The sequence below is a fragment of the Eptesicus fuscus genome, chromosome 6 (assembly GCF_027574615.1).
Source record: "Eptesicus fuscus isolate TK198812 chromosome 6, DD_ASM_mEF_20220401, whole genome shotgun sequence".
Taxonomy (NCBI): domain Eukaryota; kingdom Metazoa; phylum Chordata; class Mammalia; order Chiroptera; family Vespertilionidae; genus Eptesicus; species Eptesicus fuscus.
The window spans coordinates 17,357,147-17,375,015 of record NC_072478.1 but is presented as its reverse complement, the minus strand read 5'-3'; the positions used below and the strand labels follow the sequence as shown (position 1 = coordinate 17,375,015).

Sequence of the window (17,869 nt, the reverse complement as noted above, 5' to 3'; positions counted from 1 at the left end):
TTGTCTGGAGCTTGAACGGCCACCTCCCTCTAAACACCAACCGACCCATTGTTCGGTGACTTACTCCACCTCCCTCTGTCCTAAGGCATCCTGCCTCCAGGCAATGGGGGAGCTTTGCAATGTTCGCAGCCCAGAACATTCCCTACTGGTCTTTATGGTGAATCAAATCGCTGATTCAGACTCCTCCCCTCCTTCCCCGGGGATTTGCTGGTAATGGGTGTGGAGGACCCTGAGCTTTACAGCCTGTATTCTACTTTGGATGAAGTTGAGTAAACACTTGGCAAAGCACGGGCCAAACAGTACGATGGGGAGCAGGAGGACCAGAGGTCCGGCTATGGCTGACAAGAGGGTAGTTAGCCATGCTGACCAAGTGAACAGGTTTTTATATCAATTTCCTTCAGTCCTTCTCCTTCCTTCCTGACCTAAGAGGCGTTTCCTAAGCTGACTTAGACTCTTTCTGATGACGCCGGAGTGGTTTGTGTGAAAACAGCAGGCCTCTCCTAGTGCCAAGCACAAGCCTCCTTGTGTTAGGAACAATAAATCTAATCCCCTCCAGTTCTGCAGGACTACCTCGCTCTGCTGGGGAGCTTAAGGAGTCTTCTAGCTGTCCTACCGATTTTTCAAGGGTGCTGAGGTCCTGATCGACCTGCTGTCCTTGCTCTCTGTAGTTCTGATGTCCTGTTATTAGAGCGGCAGTTCCTGCCAGGCCTAGTCCCACTAGGAGGGGGACCAGGACAGGAGCCCACTTATACCTTCTAGGTTCTAATCTTAAGTGTTCCCTACCTCCTTCCCCAGAGTAATAGTATGCTTGTGGTAGGATATGAGTAAGGATACATATGCCAGGATCTGTTGGTGAAAGCAAAGAAGGGGAGAAGGCACAAGGTACTATTCCACTGCTGCACGCCCACCGAGTTCCCTCTGGTGCTACAAAACACCTCTTTAGGGACTCATCACACTCTTGAGGCAGTTCTGTTACCTGAGTGCATGAGGACAAGTATGGGGAGGACCCCAAGGGGTAGTTCACTGGGGCTATGCATGTTCCAGCCCCTGTAGGTCCTCCAGAGTAAGGCGGGATTGATGTCCCCACACACAGAGGCCTTCCGGCAGGCGTTGGACAGAATAATTACGGATCTCAGACGCATTCCGCCCAAAGGAAATATTTGTCCCGATGCCCACGTAATACGGGGGTTCGGGATTTAGGCACAGCCAGCAGCCTTTGGTTATGTTGGGGGAGGTCTTACTAAGGAAACGGAACATGGCCTCCCGTGTCCCCAGCAGGCCCCGATGGGACGTCTCCGGTAGGAGCCTAAGTTCTCCTGGTGCCTCGGTTCGTCCTGGAGCTGGTTTTGGCATCTCCGTGTTGTTCCATCCGGGGTCCTTGTCACCACGGGGGCCTGTGTCACCTTAGGGGGCCTCGGAGGTTCGGGTTGGAGGATGGGACGTAAGGGACCCACAGGGTTTCGGGCCTGGGCAGAGGTGGAGAAACCCTGTTCTAGAATGTCAGAGTGAGACAGGAAGGAAACTGACAAGGTCCATTCACAGAGACATGGTCTGGGAGGTGGGGAGTTGTGAGCAGGGGAGGGGGGCGGACAAAAAGGCCAGGGGAACGTGTGGCAGGGAAGGTGTTTGGGGGTCTGTGGGTGGACAGCAGGAGCCATAGAGGGGGATCTATTGACTACATCATTGGGGACTGCAGGACCTGAGGGCCGTGCAGAATTTGGGCAGACGCAAGGGTCCTGACCCCAGTGCCATGCACAGGAAGTTTCATGGACAATAGTCAGGATCTCAGGAGAAGATGGAGGAAGTAAGATAACAGACAGGTAGGAATTGGGAGCATGTGAGGATCCAAGAGAGTGGGTGAAGGGTCCATCAGGATGGTGGCCCTCCACTTTGGAGAAGTGACTCCCTGGAGGTGGGGTACTGCAGGATGAATAAGAATTTGGGGGATGGAGGAGGGAGGTACCTGGCGACAAATGCCTGGCCTGGGTGTGTCTGCAGATCCAGGTCTGAATCCCTGCCCCACACTTTCTGCCTTTATTTTTTTAAATTGATTTTTTCTTTTTTATTGATTGATTGATTTTAGAGAGGGATTGAGGGAGAGAAACATCATTTGGTTGTCTCACTTATTTATGCACTCATTGGTTGGTTCTTGTCTGTGCCCTTACTGAGGATTGAACCTGACCTTGGAAAACCAGGAGGACACTCCAACCAACTGAGCTACCCAACCAGGACTTAACTGATTTTTAGAGAGAGAGGAAGAAGAGGGGAAGGGAGAGAGAATGAGAGAGAAACATCTATGTGAGAGTAAAACATTGATTGGCTGGATCCTGCATGCACCCTAGCCGGGAAGGAGCCTGCAACCTGGGCATGAGCCTTGACCAGGAATTGAACTGGCCACCTTTTGGTGCTTGGGAAGATGCACAACCAACTGAGCCACACCCACCGGGGCCAGCCCTGCACTTTCCATGGGAGGGGACGGGGAACCCAGACAAGGTGTCATTCTCCTTACAACCTCCGTTTCCATGGAAAGGGATGGGGAATAGGAGCCTCAGGAGAGTGTGAGGAGATAAGGCTAGAATGCTGAGCACTGAGGAGGCACTGATGGGGGTGGGGGAAAGGGTGGACAGTCCTTTAGGATGAATCTATCGGAAAAGAGGGCTGGGTAGGCAGCGGGTGGGTGGTACCTGACCAAACCCTGTGGGTTTCTGGGAATATTCCGGAGCAAGGAAGGCTGGGTGTAGACATCAAGGGGTCCCAGATGCTTGGGACTGACACAGTGATCCTCCAGGAACTACAGAGTAAGTTTGTTCCCCTAAAAGGGGATGCTTATTTAGTGGAACACAAAGACCCCAGAAAAAGTTACCGTCCAGAAACCATGACAGCAAAGAACAGATGCCCCCTCCCACTTCATGAACTGCCGGGCTTCGGGGGCCGGGGGGCCGCTTTGGGACAACTTTGATGCTTCCCCACCTCTAAGGCTGCCCCATGAACCACCCCCTGCCCCCTGGCCTTTGGCCTCCCCCCATCCGTCCCATCCCCACAACAGTGTTGCCCCTCAGGACTGGCCAGGTCAGGGAAACCCAGAGGCATACAGGTGAGTCCAGGAGGTGGCCTAAGAAACAAGAAGGCCGAGTCAGGGCGGGATGAGGTGTCAAAACTCGCCCCAACCCCTCCATGAGCGTCACCCCACTCCTGCCTGGACCCCTCCCTCTGAAACCCACAATAGATGGGTCTGGGTGCCAGTCACTCCTTGAGTCAATTATTAGCCAGAGACCGAATTTAATGCTATTAAGATTTATTATAATAATGCCGGCCGAGTGGGAGAGAGCACCTCTGGGACCAGATGTTATCTTTCCAAGATGATAGGAAACTCTCAGTAAAGGAGCGTGGACTGCATTCTGAGGTTAATCCTCATGTCCCTGGGCGAACAACTCTCAGCCAGGTTAGAACGTACCTAATCAGAAGAGAACAGTGACGGTTAGCAGACAAGATTAACAGGATGACATAGCTGGTCCCCACTGTTCTATTTCTGCCCCAACAGCTCCTCACTGAGATTCCTCTCTCTTCCTCCCAAAGACCTTCTCCTCAGCACCCAGCCCTCCTCCCCCAGGCAGGCCACCACCCAGGCCCTGACTGTCCTTAGCTCCTCCCATCCCTCTTCAGTCCTCCTCCTCACCTGCAGACTTCCTGGGAACTCAGGCCAGCAGAGCCTGAAGGCTCAGGCTCAGGAGCACAGGGGCCTCGGAGAGGTGATCCCGGAGTTGGTGGGGCCCTTGCCAGAGACCAAGACCTCCTTCTCTTTTCTGAGGTGGAGATGGGGACAACTCAGCAGGCTGCCAGGCCTGGCTCCACTGCGCTGGGCTGAAAGCCCCTCCACATCTCCTGTCCTTCCTCACCAAGTCACGGGGCAGGAGAGGGGCCGGTTGCCACCCAGCGTTGGGTGACTGGAGGGCCAAGGATGGGACTCCCACTTTGTCCCCAGGGCATTGGGAATTTTCGGAGCCAAGGGGATCCTAGGTCTTGGGGTTGGAAGGAGGAAGGGGTGTGGCCTGGGGTGGGTGGGTGTCCTGACCTTAGTTGCTCCAGCTCCACAGATTTCTTCTCCAGCTCCTCGGATTTCTTCTCCAGCTCTGTGGATTTCTCCTGCAGCGACTGTTTCAATGACTTGATGTCCTCTAAGGAGGGACAGAGAGTGTGTGGGCACCATAGCCATGCTCCTCAACTGGCTCCACCTCGGGACAGGACCCCGCCTCTAGCCCGCCCTCATTTGAGCAAGTGCACCTTGGAAGTATGGCATGCCCGCCTCTTCCTACTTCCACTGGATTGGATCCTGTGCCTCATGCCCAACCCCAATCCTGAAGCCCTCCCCCTCCCTCCTCTTCACACCTGACCTGCTCCTGCAAACTCCCTTACTGGAGCAGGGCCTGTGTTTTTCTCACCTTGAAGCTTCTGCACCAGCTCCTGTTGCTTGTCGCCCCCAGCCTTCTCCTCTTCCAGGGACATCTTCAGGGTCTTCTGAGATGCCATGGAAGAGTAAGGGTGCATGGAAACTGGGGTTCTTGTCCCTGGTGGGGTTGGCTGCTGTCCCTGGGCCCTGCCCCCTCTCCCCAGGCCCAAACCCCTTTCAGGATTCCTTCCAACCCTCTCTGAACCTGTTTTCACCCTGACGAATGGCCACAGCCTCCCACCCACCCAGGGTATGGTTCTCAAAATGGGAGTTTCAAGCCCCTCCCCCCTAGGAATTTGGAGTCTCTCTTGGCCCAAAGCCTAGGAGAAATGTCCATATCCCTTGGGCTATTGTCCAAGAAGAGTTAGAGTCCCCTCAAGCCCAGAACAGAGTGGGATTTCTGCACCCAAGTTAGTTGTTCAGTGAAAGTTTCAAGGATGCCCATATCAGGACTCCAGTTAAAATGCTGTCTCTTAGGGATGCAGTGGACGTATCAAGAGCCCCTGCCTTGCCCTGGCCAGGGAGCTCAGTTGGTAAGATTGTCATCCCAATATGTCAAGGTTGTGGGCTCAATCCCTGGTCAGGGCCAATGAATGCATCAATAAGTGGAACAACAAATCAATGTTGCTCTCGCTCTCTCCCTTCTTCTCTCTAAAATCAATTAAAAAAAAAAAAAACTAAAAAAGGAAGAAAATAAAAGCCCCTGCCTTCTTCAGAGTCTGGTGGGGACCCCATCCCAACTCCTGAGGGGATTTCTGCCCCCCTACGACTGTGCCCAGGGGGAGTTCCCAGCTGCCCTAGACCAGTGTCCTGGAGTTTGCAGATTCATCCACATGCGACTGAAGATACTGAGGCCCCTTATTGGGTGCTCTGGGGTCCCACACTGGCACCCCAGAGGGAGTTGAGCTCCACAAACCCTGGTGGGGAAATTCAGGCTCTCCATGGAGGGGCCTTGGGGCAGTTTCCAGGTCTATCTCGATCTCCAGCTAGACCCTGGGGGTCCCCAAGCACCTGGACCCTGGGAGCCCTCCCAAGCACAGGGCCTCTCTAGGAGGGGCAGTCACTTACCACAGTCTGGTTGCAAGTGGCAGCTTGGGCCTCAGTCTCCCGCAAGATGTCCTGGGCCTGGGTCAGATTCTGCTCCAGGAGGTGGGTGATCTTTCGACACTCCTGCTGAGCTTGGAGGCCATCCTTGCAAGCTCGGCTATTGTCCTTGATAGCGTAAACGCTGACTGCCACAGACAGACCTACCACCAGTAGGCCCAGCAGGATCCCCACAATCTTCACCCATCCTGGCAGCTTGCAGCCCCGCAGCTTGTTGGGGAACTCATCCGTGGACACAAGGGCCGTGTAGCGAACAGTGTATGCCATCGTGAGGGATGCAGGGGAGACTGGGAGGGAGTCCAGAAAGAAACCTAGAACTTTCTACTTCTGATCCTGCCCCCTTATTAGCATAAGAGCTATGCTGACCAATAAAAACTTCCAAATCCTGGCATCTGCAGGAAGAGGACAGTTTAGCTTTCACTTCCATTTCCAGAAATGAGGTGTGTTGTTGCTGCTACATTACTGGCTTGGCCCTTCTGGGCTGGCTGCTGGCCCATGAGCTCCTGTGGGAGAGGACACCCCATCGTAAGGCCCTGCCCTTCTCCTGGGTTCCTGAAGGGGACAGTGGCAGTGACGGGAAGCCTAGGGCATGCCAGCCTTGTGTGCCTGTGGACTGTGACCTGAAGAGGCAGAGCCATGATTGGTCCAGTCCCCAGCTGGGGAAACTGAGGCTGAGAGGTGAGTGGGGTGGGAGTGGGCAGGGCCGGGGACTCACCCAAGAGGCTGGCTTTGGTGTCACTCTGGGTAGTGACCCAGCAGGAGCTCACTCAGCATCCCTGCTGCTGTCTCAGGGGACCCGAGGGGCCATGGAGGGTGTCGGAGGAGGAATATCCTTCTGCCTCGACTGCCTAAAGCCACTCAGCAGCCACATGACCAGGATGGGGATTGTTATGGGGCGACCCGCAAGAGACGACCACTAGAGTCAGAGATCAAAATTTATGAGCCTTTATTAAGCTGGCCAGCGACTACAGTTGCAGCACTTCACCTCGGTAAAGGCCGAACTGCAGTGCAGACCACAGGTGTCACAGCAAATTTGTACTCAGAATCCACAAGAGGGAGTTAGGACAGTTACAATGACAACCCAAAGGTGACAAAAGTTATTTCAGCCAAGAAACTCAGGGCACAGGTGCAATGCCTGGGCACTCTTGTCTGGAGCTTGAAAGGCCACCTCCCTCTAAACACCTACCGACCCATTGTTACCTACTCCACCTCCCTCTGTCCTAAGGCATCCTGCCTCCAGGCAATGGGGGAGCTCAAATCGTTGATTCGTAGACTTAGACTCTTTCTGATGACGCAGGAGTGGTTTGTGTAAAAACAGCAGGCCTCTCCTAGTGCCAAGCACAAGCCTCCTTGTTTTAGGAACAATAAATCTAATCCCCTCCGGTTCTGCAGGACTACCTCGCTCAGCTAGGGAGCTTAAGGAGTCTTCTAGCTGTCCTACCGATTTTTCAAGGGTGCTAAGGTCCTGATCGACCTGTTGTCCTTGCTCTCTGTAGTTCTGATGTCCTGTTATTAGAGCGGCAGTTCCTGCCAGGCCTAGTCCCACTAGGAGGGGGACCAGGACAGGAGCCCACTTATACCTTCTAGGTTCTAATCTTAAGTGTTCCCTACCTCCTTCCCCAGAGTAATAGTATGCTTGTGGTAGGATATGAGTAAGGATACATATGCCAGGATCTGTTGGTGAAAGCAAAGAAGGGGAGAAGGCACAAGGTACTATTCCATTGCTGCACGCCCACCGAGTTCCCTCTGGTGCTACAAAACACCTCTTTAGGGACTCATCATACTCTTGAGGCAGTTCTGTTACCTGAGTGCATGAGGACAAGTATGGGGAGGACCCCAAGGGGTAGTTCACTGGGGCTATGCATGTTCCAGCCCCTGTAGGTCCTCCAGAGTAAGGCGGGATTGATGTCCCCACACACAGAGGCCTTCCGGCAGGCGTTGGACAGAATAATTACGGATCTCAGACGCATTCTGCCCAAAGGAAATATTTGTCCCGATGCCCACGTAATACGGGGGTTCGGGATTTAGGCACAGCCAGCAGCCTTTGGTTATGTTGGCGGAGGTCTTACTAAGGAAACGGAACATGGCCTCCCGTGTCCCCAGCAGGCCCCGATGGGACGTCTCCGGTAGGAGCCTAAGTTCTCCTGGTGCCTCGGTTCGTCCTGGAGCTGGTTTTGGCATCTCCGTGTTGTTCCATCCGGGGTCCTTGTCACCACGGGGGCCTGTGTCACCTTAGGGGGCCTCGGAGGTTCGGGTTGGAGAATGGGACATAAGGGACCCACAGGGTTTCGGGCCCGGGGTAGGGTCCGTCTCTGACGGAAAAAAGTGCTCCAGGGTCCCGGCCGGAGACATAGCCGGATACCCCAGGTCTTACCTCCTCCCAATAGTCTGCCCTCCAGTTTAAGGGTTGGATAATAATCGGGTTACAGTCCCCGATCGTGAAATTAGCGGTGGGGGCCCCTGGCCTTACTACCCGGGTGAGCCGGAGTGTCGGGTCAACTGTCTTCCACAGGGCTGATGTCTCACATCCCCACGAGGCACAAAAATAGTCCTCTTCACCTCCACACCCGGGGGGTCCTTCTCGAGGACATATATAACGTTGGGTTCTCCAAAGTCCTCTCTCAAGGTCTAGCGTCCCGCACCCATAGGTTTTTGTAGCAACATACCCGGTATTTCCTCTAGATAACCCCGTACCCCTTACTGTAGGAGGGCGATTCCACCCTTCTCCAAACATCTTACCTAGGTCAGCCCCAATTGTGGGGACTCCAGAGGTGGTTACCCTACCGATGGTGTTTCCATCTAGGGTGCGGGTAACTTCCCACGTATAAACTGGAGCTTGGTGGGGGGTTCCAATTGCTTGGGTATTCCCTGCACAGGTGAGGAGGCATAAAAGAAGGGTACTTATGTGGGGTCCCACGTTAGTCTGACCTTAAGGGGGTTCTCGGTGCGCCTTGCTGTCCATCTCTCAGCAGCCTCATCAGCTTTCTTGACCTGAGTCCGATGGATCCAACGCTTCTTTCTCCCAACCTTAACGGCAGTTGGGGTGCTCAGGATGACCTGGAATGGCCCTTCCCACCGTGGCTCAAGAGTACCTGGGTCGTGCCTCTTCACCCAGACCAGGTGGCCAGGAGCACACGCAGGTGGGCTGTCCGGGTGCGGTGGGTGGGCTTCCTGGTGTGCTGCCCTGACGATCCGCCTTGCAGCCCCTGTACTGCTCTGGAGCGCCTGCAAAGACCTGAGGAGATTTCTATTAGATAACACAGCTAGCCCTTCCTCTCTTAGGCGCAGGAGAAGAGGTGGCGGACGGCCAGACATGATTTCAAAAGGGGTCAGCCCTTTTACATATGGGCAAAGGGGAGGAGACTTACCCAGTTCTTGCCAGCCTCTAATTTTAGTTTAGTTAGGGTCTCCTTAAGTGTCCGATTTATTCTCTCTACCTGTCCAGAACTCTGAGGTCTATAAACACAATGCAGTTTCCATGTGACCTTAAGGGCCTTAACTAAAGATTGGGTTACCTTAGCGATGAACGCTGGGCCATTGTCGGACCCCATGAATAAAGGTAGGCCAAACCGGGGGAGAATTTCAGAGAGGAGTTTCTTAACTACTACCTGTGCTGTTTCCGCCCTGGTCGGGTATGCCTCTGGCCAGCCGGAGAAAGTGTCCACAAATACCAGGAGGTATCGGGATCCTCCCAATCCACTGGGCAATTCAGTAAAGTCGACTTCCCAGTGTTCACCAGGCCTTGAAGCTCGAAACCGGGTTCCTGGCGGGGTGGTTATCGGAGGTCCTGGGTTCACTGGTGCGCAGATCTGGCATCTCCTGGCTATATCCCGGGCCATTTTATGCAACCCAGGGATATAGTATTCTCTTCCTAAAAGCTCAGCTAACTTAGTTCCTCCTAGATGTGTGCTCCAGTGTGTTTGGGAGGCGATGGTCCATCCAAGGGCTTCTGGGACTAATGGTCTCCCATCTGGTAACTGTAGCCACCCACTGGTGGTTTCCTTCGCCTGTAACCTCCTGGCTGTCTCCTCCTCCTCGGGGGTGTACCTGGGGTTGGGCTCCAGATTCTGAGTGGGTATGGCTGCCAGCACTTCTAGGGGCCCTACTGGTCTTTTTGCAGTCTCTTTAGACGTTTTGTCAGCAAATTGTCCTTTTGATGCCCTTTGCAGTGGATGACTGCAACTTCTTTAGGGCCCCAAATGGCTGAACGAAAGTTTAGTATTTCTGGAGCATTTTTAATATCCTTCCCCCCTGAGGTAAGGAGGCCCCTCTCCTGATATAAGGCTCCATGTATATGCACTGTGGCAAAGGCATATCTACTGTCCGTGTAGATATTGATTCTCTTGTCCTTTCCCCACCGTAAGGCCTGGGTGAGGGCTATGAGTTCTGCCTTCTGTGCTGAAGTCCCATGTCCTAGGGATGGTGCCCATATGACTCTTTCTTGTGTAACTACAGCTGCCCCGGCATACCTGACACCGTCCTCCACAAAGCTGCTCCCGTCGGTGAACAGGGTCTCCTCAGGGTTGGAGATGGGCTGGTCTGTTAGGTCGGCCCTCAAGGAGGTTAGGGTAGTCAGGGTCTCTTCACAGTCGTGGAGGGTAGTTTTAGCTCCCTCATTGAGGAGGAGAGTGGCCGGGTTTAGGGCTGTAGTCTTCAAGAAGCTTACTCTCGGGGGGTCTAGCAGGAGCACCTGGTACTGGGTAATACAAGCATTTGACAACCAGCGCTCAGGTGGGCTGTGCAGTAGGGTTTCTACTGCGTGGGGCGCAACCACTTGTAAGTCTTGGCCGAAAGTCAGTTTAGAGGCTTCCTTAGCCAGTATGGCCGTGGCTGCTATAGCCTTCAGACAGCCTGGCCATCCTGCAGCCACTGGGTCCAACCTCTTAGACCAGTAGGCAACTGGCCTCTTCCAGGGCCCCAGAGTTCGTGTTAGTACCCCTTTGGCAACCCCTGAGGTTCTGCCACATAAAGCTGGAGGGGCTCGGTGAGGCCAGGCAGGGCCAGGGCTGGAGCACTCGCGAGGGCCTGCTTTAACTTCTGGAACGCCGTTTCCTCTACGTCCGTCCAGGAGAGACCTGGGTTCTTACCCCTGTAGCTGAATATAGGGGCTTGGCTATTTCAGCAAAACCCAGGATCCAAAGTCTGCAGGAATTCCCGTACCTGCCGCTTCGTCTTTGGGGTGGGTACTGAGAGGATGGCCCGAGCTCTACTATTTGAGAGGGTCCGCTTACCTTCTTCGATGTTGTTTCCTAGGTACGTTACCTTGGTTGGGCAGAGCTGGGCCTTCTTGGCCGATACACGGTACCCAAGTTGATCCAGCGTCACCAGCAGGTCCAGGGTTGCCTGTTGACATTTCTCCTGGTCCCCAGTAGCAAGTAGGAGGTCATCGACATACTGGAGTAGGGTGACGCCCGGGTGACTATGATGGTACCCCTTTAAGTCCTGGTTCAGAGCCTCATCAAACAAGGTAGGGGAGTTCTTGAATCCCTGAGGAAGCCTTGTCCAGGTTAACTGTCCTGACTCCCCCTCTTCTGGATCTGTCCATTCAAAAGCAAAGATTGGCTGGCTCTGCGGTCCCAATGGGAGAGAGCAAAAGGCATCCTTTAAGTCTAAGACCTTATAATATCGGTGCTCAGGCCGGAGCAGGCTCAGGAGGGTGTACGGGCTGGGCAGCGTTGGGTGGGTAGTCTCTACTCTTTTACTAACTTCTCGAAAGTCCTGGACTGGCCTGAAGTCCTCCGTCCCAGGCTTCTGGACGGGGAGTAAAGGGGTGTTCCATGCCGACTGGCAGGGAATCAGGATCCTGGCCTCCCTTAATCTTAGGATGTGCTTTGCTATCCCTACTTTCGCCTTCTGGCTCATAGGGTACTGCCGCACTCTAACTGGGGTGGCCGTACTGGTTAGTTGGATCACTATAGGGGGTCTGTGAGCTGCCAATCCGGGTGGGTTCCTTTCCGCCCAGACCCCCCGGTAAGGATCCCGCAGAGGGGCCTCCGAAGGTCCTTCATGCAGTCTGTGTTTCTTCTCCTCCAGGGGACAAGTGAGGAGGAGGTCCCCGAAGAAGCACCTGAGGCTCCCCTCCTTCAAAGGAAATTGTGGCCTGGAGTTTGATGAGCAGATCCCTCCCTAGGAGGGGATAGGGACGTTCAGGCACAACGAGGAAGGAATGGGTAACAGTCTTTTCCCCGAGGTTAGCAATCCGGGCTTGTGTCCAGGGGTAAGACTTTACTCGTCCTGTGGCCCCCTGGATGGGAGTTCTGTCCTTAGGAACTGGCCCGGCCGGGTGTTGCAGTACAGAGAAGGTGGCTCCGGTGTCTATTAGAAAATCTACTGGCTTGCTCCCCACATTTAGGGTTACCCGGGGCTCCTGGGGGCCCACAGAGCCCTGACGCCTTCTGTCCACCTCTTCCACTAACACCGGGGCTGCCTTATTCCCTGGCCGCTCAGGACACTCCCATTTCCAGTGCCCTTCTTTCTTACAGTAGGCACACTGGTTTTTCCCCAGCCGGGTCTTTTGGTTCTGTCCTCTCTTCTCCCATTCTTTTCTTCCCGTACCTCTTTGCTGTCCCTTCACTTCATTCATGGCTAGAAGGACCTTTGCCATTCTGGCGTTTAGGTTAGCAGTCTGATCTCGGTTGTTAAAGACCTTCTGGGCAACCTTGACCAGTTCTGAAAGTGACTTCCCCTCAAAGCCTTCTAACTTCTGTAATTTTTTTCTAATATCTGGGGCCAACTGGGACACAAACACTACATTGATAGCCTGCCGATTCTATGGGGCATCAGGGTCTATTGGGGTGTACACCCGATATGTCTCACAGAGCCTCTCGAGGGAGGCAGTGGGGCTCTCGTTTGGTCCCTGGACTGTTTCTGTTACCTTGGAAAGGTTGGTGCTTCCGAGCTGCTGCTAGGATGCCCCTCAGGAGAGTCTGGCGATACCTGTTGAGAGCCCTGGGTAAAGTGGACCTATTTGAGCCGCGCTGTGCTAGCCTTCAAACTATAGGGCCAACGTGGGACCAGCACTGCGGTCAGAGGCCAAGGCTGTGTGTGAGCACCCTGCCTTCCTGTGGGACTCTGGGCAAGCAATGTCCCCTCATCAGTAAAGGGGCCCCTTGCACTGATGAGATCATGGGACCTGTGGGGACTTCCTTTGCTGCAGGACACGCTGCACACTTTGCTGGAACGTCTGCAAGCAAGAGGGTGGGCAGTTAACCCACAGACAGTTCAAGACCCAGGCACCGCCATGAAGTTTCTGGGAGTTGATGGTTGGGTACGATGCTCGTTGTCCTAGAGGCTGTGATTGACAAGGTGTAGGCACATCTAACCTCTTAGAACATGTGAACGGTACAATTTTTTTTGTAGGAATTTTGGAGTTTGAAAGACTTTTTTTAAATCCTCACCAAAGATATTTTTTCCTATTGATTTTTTGAGAGAGTGGAAGGGATGGGAGAGAGAGAGAGAGAGAGAGAGAGAGAGAGAGAGAGAGAGAGAGAGAGAGAGAGAGAGAGAGACATCAATTGGTTGCCTCCTGCATGTCCTTCAACCGGGGCCGGGGATCCAACCTGTAACCTAGGTACATGCCCTTGACCGGGAACTGAACCCTCAACCCTTCTATGCTTGGGATGATGCTCTAACCACTGAACACACTGGCCAGGCATGGAATTTTGGAGGACTTTTATTTCCCACCTGGCATAGTGCCCCTATCCCTTATACTGCCTGGTAAAGAAAGGGCATATGTGGGACTGGGGATCAGAGCAGCAAGTTCCCTGTGAGAAGAAGAAAAGTACTAGTGGAGCAGGATGAAACTCTGGGCATCCCCCCAGCAGGGCTATCATTTGAGTTAGATGTATCTGTGGCTCCAGAGACATGGGTTGGGTGCTGTGGCAAAGACAACAGAAGAAGAGAATTCCCCTAGCATTTGGGTACCAACTTGGGAAGGGGGCAAAAACCAGATGCACCCCACAGAGCAAAGCTCCTAGCAGTGCACACAGACTCCTGCAGGGGGAGCCTCTCACGAAGGAACAGCATCCTATATAATAAAAGGCTACTATGCAAACTGTCCACTCGGGAGTTCAACTGACCGTGAGGTTGACCACTTGCTATGATGTGCGCTGACCACCAACGGGCAGCACAGAACAAAGGAAGGCCCAGCCGGCAGCCAGAAGGCCCGGATTGGCTCTGATCACTGGCCAGGCCTAGGGACCCTACCTGTGCATGAATATCGTGCACCGGGCCTCTAGTATTGTAATAAGAACTTCCCTTCCTATAATCAAGGGGTGGGTTGAGAATGTGATTTTTCCTGGGTACCGGGGAGAGTCTGCCCCATGGTAGTAAAAGTTTCCAGTCTCCTCCTCAAGGCCAGTCAGGCACGCTCTGTTTCTTACTGGTACTGAGGCAGGTTAGTTAGAAACTAGGAAAATTCCCTGACACGTGAAATGAGGAAATTGAGACAAATAGCTGAACAAATGGCTGAGCTATTAGCTGCCAGCTAATAAATCACAAGACCCTATCCTTCCTAACAAAGACACCCTGGAGCAGATGATTTGAATCTCTCCTCTCCAACCAATGATATCTAAGAGCAAATGCTTTTGAGGGTCGACCAGATGTCCGGGCCGGGACGTAGTCTCTGGCAGTGGATTAGCATGATTGGGTTGACCAGTTGTCTGTACAGATGAGATGAGTGATTGAAGGCAAGGGGCTGGGGGCAGGGGTGGGGACGGGGACAGAGCTGCAGAGCAAATAAATGTTGCCTTTATGTAAATACATACATACATAAATAAATAAATAAATAAATAAATAAATAAATAAATAAGAGCAAATGCCTTAATTCACCCTACTCAGGGGAACAGATAACAAACAAACAAATCAAAACCAATTTGAAGCCTGGCCATTGGGCTCAGTGGTTAGAGCATCGGCCTATGCACGGAAGTGTCATGGGTTTGATTCCTGGTCAAGGGCACATACCTGGGTTGTGGGTTTTATCCTTGGCCACTGACAGAGAGTGCATGTGGAAGGCCACCAGTCAATGTGTCTCTTAAGTTTGATGTTTCTCTCTCTCTCTCTCTCTCTCTCTCTCTCTCTCTCTCTCTCTCTTCCCCCCCTTACCTCCCCGCAACCCCCTCCTATTCTCTCTGAAAAACAATGGAAAAAATATCGTTGGATGAGGATTTAAGAAACAAACAAACAGAAGAAAACAATTAGAGCCAGAAAACCAATTATGGCTAGACAAACCCAAGATAGAGGTGAAACTGACCAAGTTCATTTTGATGCATCGGCATACTCAAGGATATACCTGAATGAGAAAGCTAAAAAGGTAATTCCAATGTAACCCTGATATTTGGGTCGGGGGCAGGGAGGAGCTAGCAATCTGAATCTGTGCCAGCAACCTAATGTACATTCTTTGTAACCTATAATCAAGTCACTGCCCCTTTCTCCACAAACTGCTCTTGCAAGACCTGTTACCTAAATGCTCTCATTTCATAGAGGCCATAAACCATGACACAGCCCCTGGAGGGGGTTATCAGTGCTGGCACCAGGCCAGGCCCTTAGGTATGGTCTCAAGACCCCCAACACCTGTGGCTTTCTGCAAAGCCAGTAAAAGGTCCGGAAGTACAGTCCGTATTGGGGGGACAAAGACACCGAAAGGGGGTAAAAGAGGGGCTTCCACCATATTGGTTTGCTCAGAGTTTGGAGGTGACTCCGCTGAGACCACGGGCGTAGTAAAGCTGTGTGACTCCTTGTCTCTAAGCGTCGCTTGGGTTTCTTCTTTCGGTCTTCTGCATCATGGAAAGCTAATGAATATTCTGCTGAGACCTTCCCTGGGGTTTCCCCTAAAATTCCCACCGAGGGAAAACAGATAAAACCTCAGGACAGCCCTGGCCAGTGTGGCTTAGTTGGTTGGAGCGTCGTCCTGTGCACCGAAAGGTGGCGAGTTTGATTCCCAGTCAGACCATGTACCAGATTGCAGGTTCAAGCTGGGTGCATGTGGGAGGCTCTCTCTCTGTCTCTTGCTCTCTCTCTCTCTCTCTCTCTCTCTCTCTCTCTCCCCCTCTCCTTTCCTGTCTCTCTAAAATCAATAAAAACATATCCTCAGGTGAGGATTAAAAAAATAAATAATAAGATACGTTCCTTAGATCACTCCTTTCTGCCGGTGAACGCGGAATAAGCATCGTTGGCATTTCCCCTCCCGCAGTCGTCAGGTCTAAGTCTGAGTCTCCCAATGAGCCGGAGCAGCGGCGGAAGCTCTTTATCGGAGGTGTGAGCTTTGAAACAACCTGTGAGAGTCTGAGGAGCCATTTCACGCTATGGGGATGCTCACAGGCTGTGTGGTGATGAGAGATCCAAACACCAAAGGCCCAGAGGCTTTGGGTTGGTCATGATGCCACTGTGGAGGCAGTGGGTGCAGCCATGAATACAAGGCCACACAAGGTGGACGGAGGAGCTGTGGCACCAAAGAGGGCTGTCTCAAGAGAAGATTCTCAAAGAGCTGGTGCCCACTTAACTGTGAAAAGGGTTTTGTCGGTGGTATTAAAGAAGACACTGAGGCCCTAGCTGGTTTGGCTCAGAGGACAGAGCGAAGGGTCCTGGGTTCGATTCCGATCAAGGGCACAACTTGGGTTGCGAGTTCAATCCCCAGTAGGGGGCGTGCATGAGGCAGGTGATCACTGATTCTCATTATTGATGTTTCTATCTCTCTTTCCCTCTCCCTTCCTTTCTAAAATCAATAAAAATATATTTTTAAAAAGGCCCTGGTCGGTTTGGCTCAGTGGATGGAGCGTCGGACTGAGGGGTCCCGGGTTCAATTCCGGTCAGGGGCATGTACCTTGGTTGCAGGCTCCTCCCCAGTAGGGGGTGTGCAAGAGGCAGCTGATCAATGTTTCTCTCTCATTGATGTTTCTAACTTTCTATCCCTCTCCCTTCCTCTCTGTAAAAAAATAATAAAATATATTTTAAAAGAAAAAAATAAAGAAGACACTGAAGAACATCACCTAAGAGATTAGTTTGAACAGTACGGGAAAATGGAAGTCATGACTGACCGAGGCAGTGGCAAAAAAGAGAGGCTTTGCTTTTGTAGCCTTTGGTGGCCGTGACTCTGTAGGCAAGATCGTCATTCAGAAATACCCTACTGTGAATGGCCACAACGGGAAAGGAGGAAAGCCCCATCTAAGCCAGAGATGGCTCGTGCTTCAGCCAGCCAAAGAGGCCGACGTGGTCCTGGAAAGGTCGGCGGTGATCGTGGAGGTGGCTTCGGTGGGAATGACAACTTTGATCGTGGAGGAAACCTCAGTGGTCGAGGTGGCTCTGGTGGCAGCCGTGGTGGCGGTGGACATGGTGGCGCTGGGGATGGCTATCATGGATTTGGTAATGATGGTGGTTATGGAGGCGGCGGTCCTGGTTACTCTGCAGGAAGCAGAGGCTAGGGAAGTGGTGGACAGGGTTGTGGAAAGCGGGGCAGTGGCGATGGCGGGGGTGGCAGCTGTGACAGCTGTAACAGTGGAGGAGGTGGAGGCGGCTTTGGCGGTGGACTGAAGGGTCCTGGGTCCTGGGAGGCGGAAGCCATGTTGGAGGTGGCGGAAGCTACAATGATTTTGGCAATTACAACAATCAATCTTCAAATGTTGGGCCTAGGAAAGGAGGAAACTTGGGGGGCAGAAGCTCTGGCCCTCATGGTGGGGGAGGTCAATACTTTGCCAAACCACAAAACCAAGGTGGCTGTGGCGGTTCCAGCAGCAGCAGCAGTAGCTATGGCAGTGGCAGAAGGTTTTAATGACTGCCAGGGACAAAGCTTAGCAGGAGAGGAGAGCCAGGGACGTGGCGGGGAAGCTCCAGATTACCACACATGTGTGAACTCGGCCAAGCACAGTGGTGGCAGGGCTGCGCTGCTGCAAAGAAGACATGTGTTAGACAACACCCATGTGAATGGGCGCGGAAACCTGGAGGGCAGGGTCTGTGACTAATTGTATAACAGGTTATTTTAGTTTCTGTTCTGCGGAAAGTGAAAAGCATTCCAACAAGGGGTTTTAATGGAGATTTCTTTTTTGCACCTATGCTGTTGATTGCTAAATGTGATCGTCTGATCGTGACACTGAATAAATGTATCTTTACAAAAACAAAAAATAAATAAAAAATAAAACCCTGCCCTAGCCGGTTTGTCTCAGTGGATAGAGTGTCAGCCTGCAGACTGAAGGGTCCCAGGTTCGATTCCGGTCAAGGGCATGTACCTTGGTTGCGGGCACATCCCCAGTAGGGGGTGTGCAGGAGGCAGCTGATCGATGTTTCTCTCTCATTGACGTTTCTAACTCTCTCTCCATCTCCCCTCCT

General features: G+C 52.8%; 2 pseudogenes; one reads left to right on the top strand and one right to left on the bottom strand.

Moving 5' to 3' along the window:
- Nucleotides 1–3,680: 3,680 nt before the first annotated feature.
- On the bottom strand, nucleotides 3,681–5,839 carry LOC129149389 (bone marrow stromal antigen 2-like; annotated as a pseudogene).
- Nucleotides 5,840–15,754: 9,915 nt separating this feature from the next.
- On the top strand, nucleotides 15,755–17,315 carry LOC129149270 (heterogeneous nuclear ribonucleoprotein A1-like; annotated as a pseudogene).
- The last annotated feature ends 554 nt before the right edge of the window (nucleotides 17,316–17,869 follow it).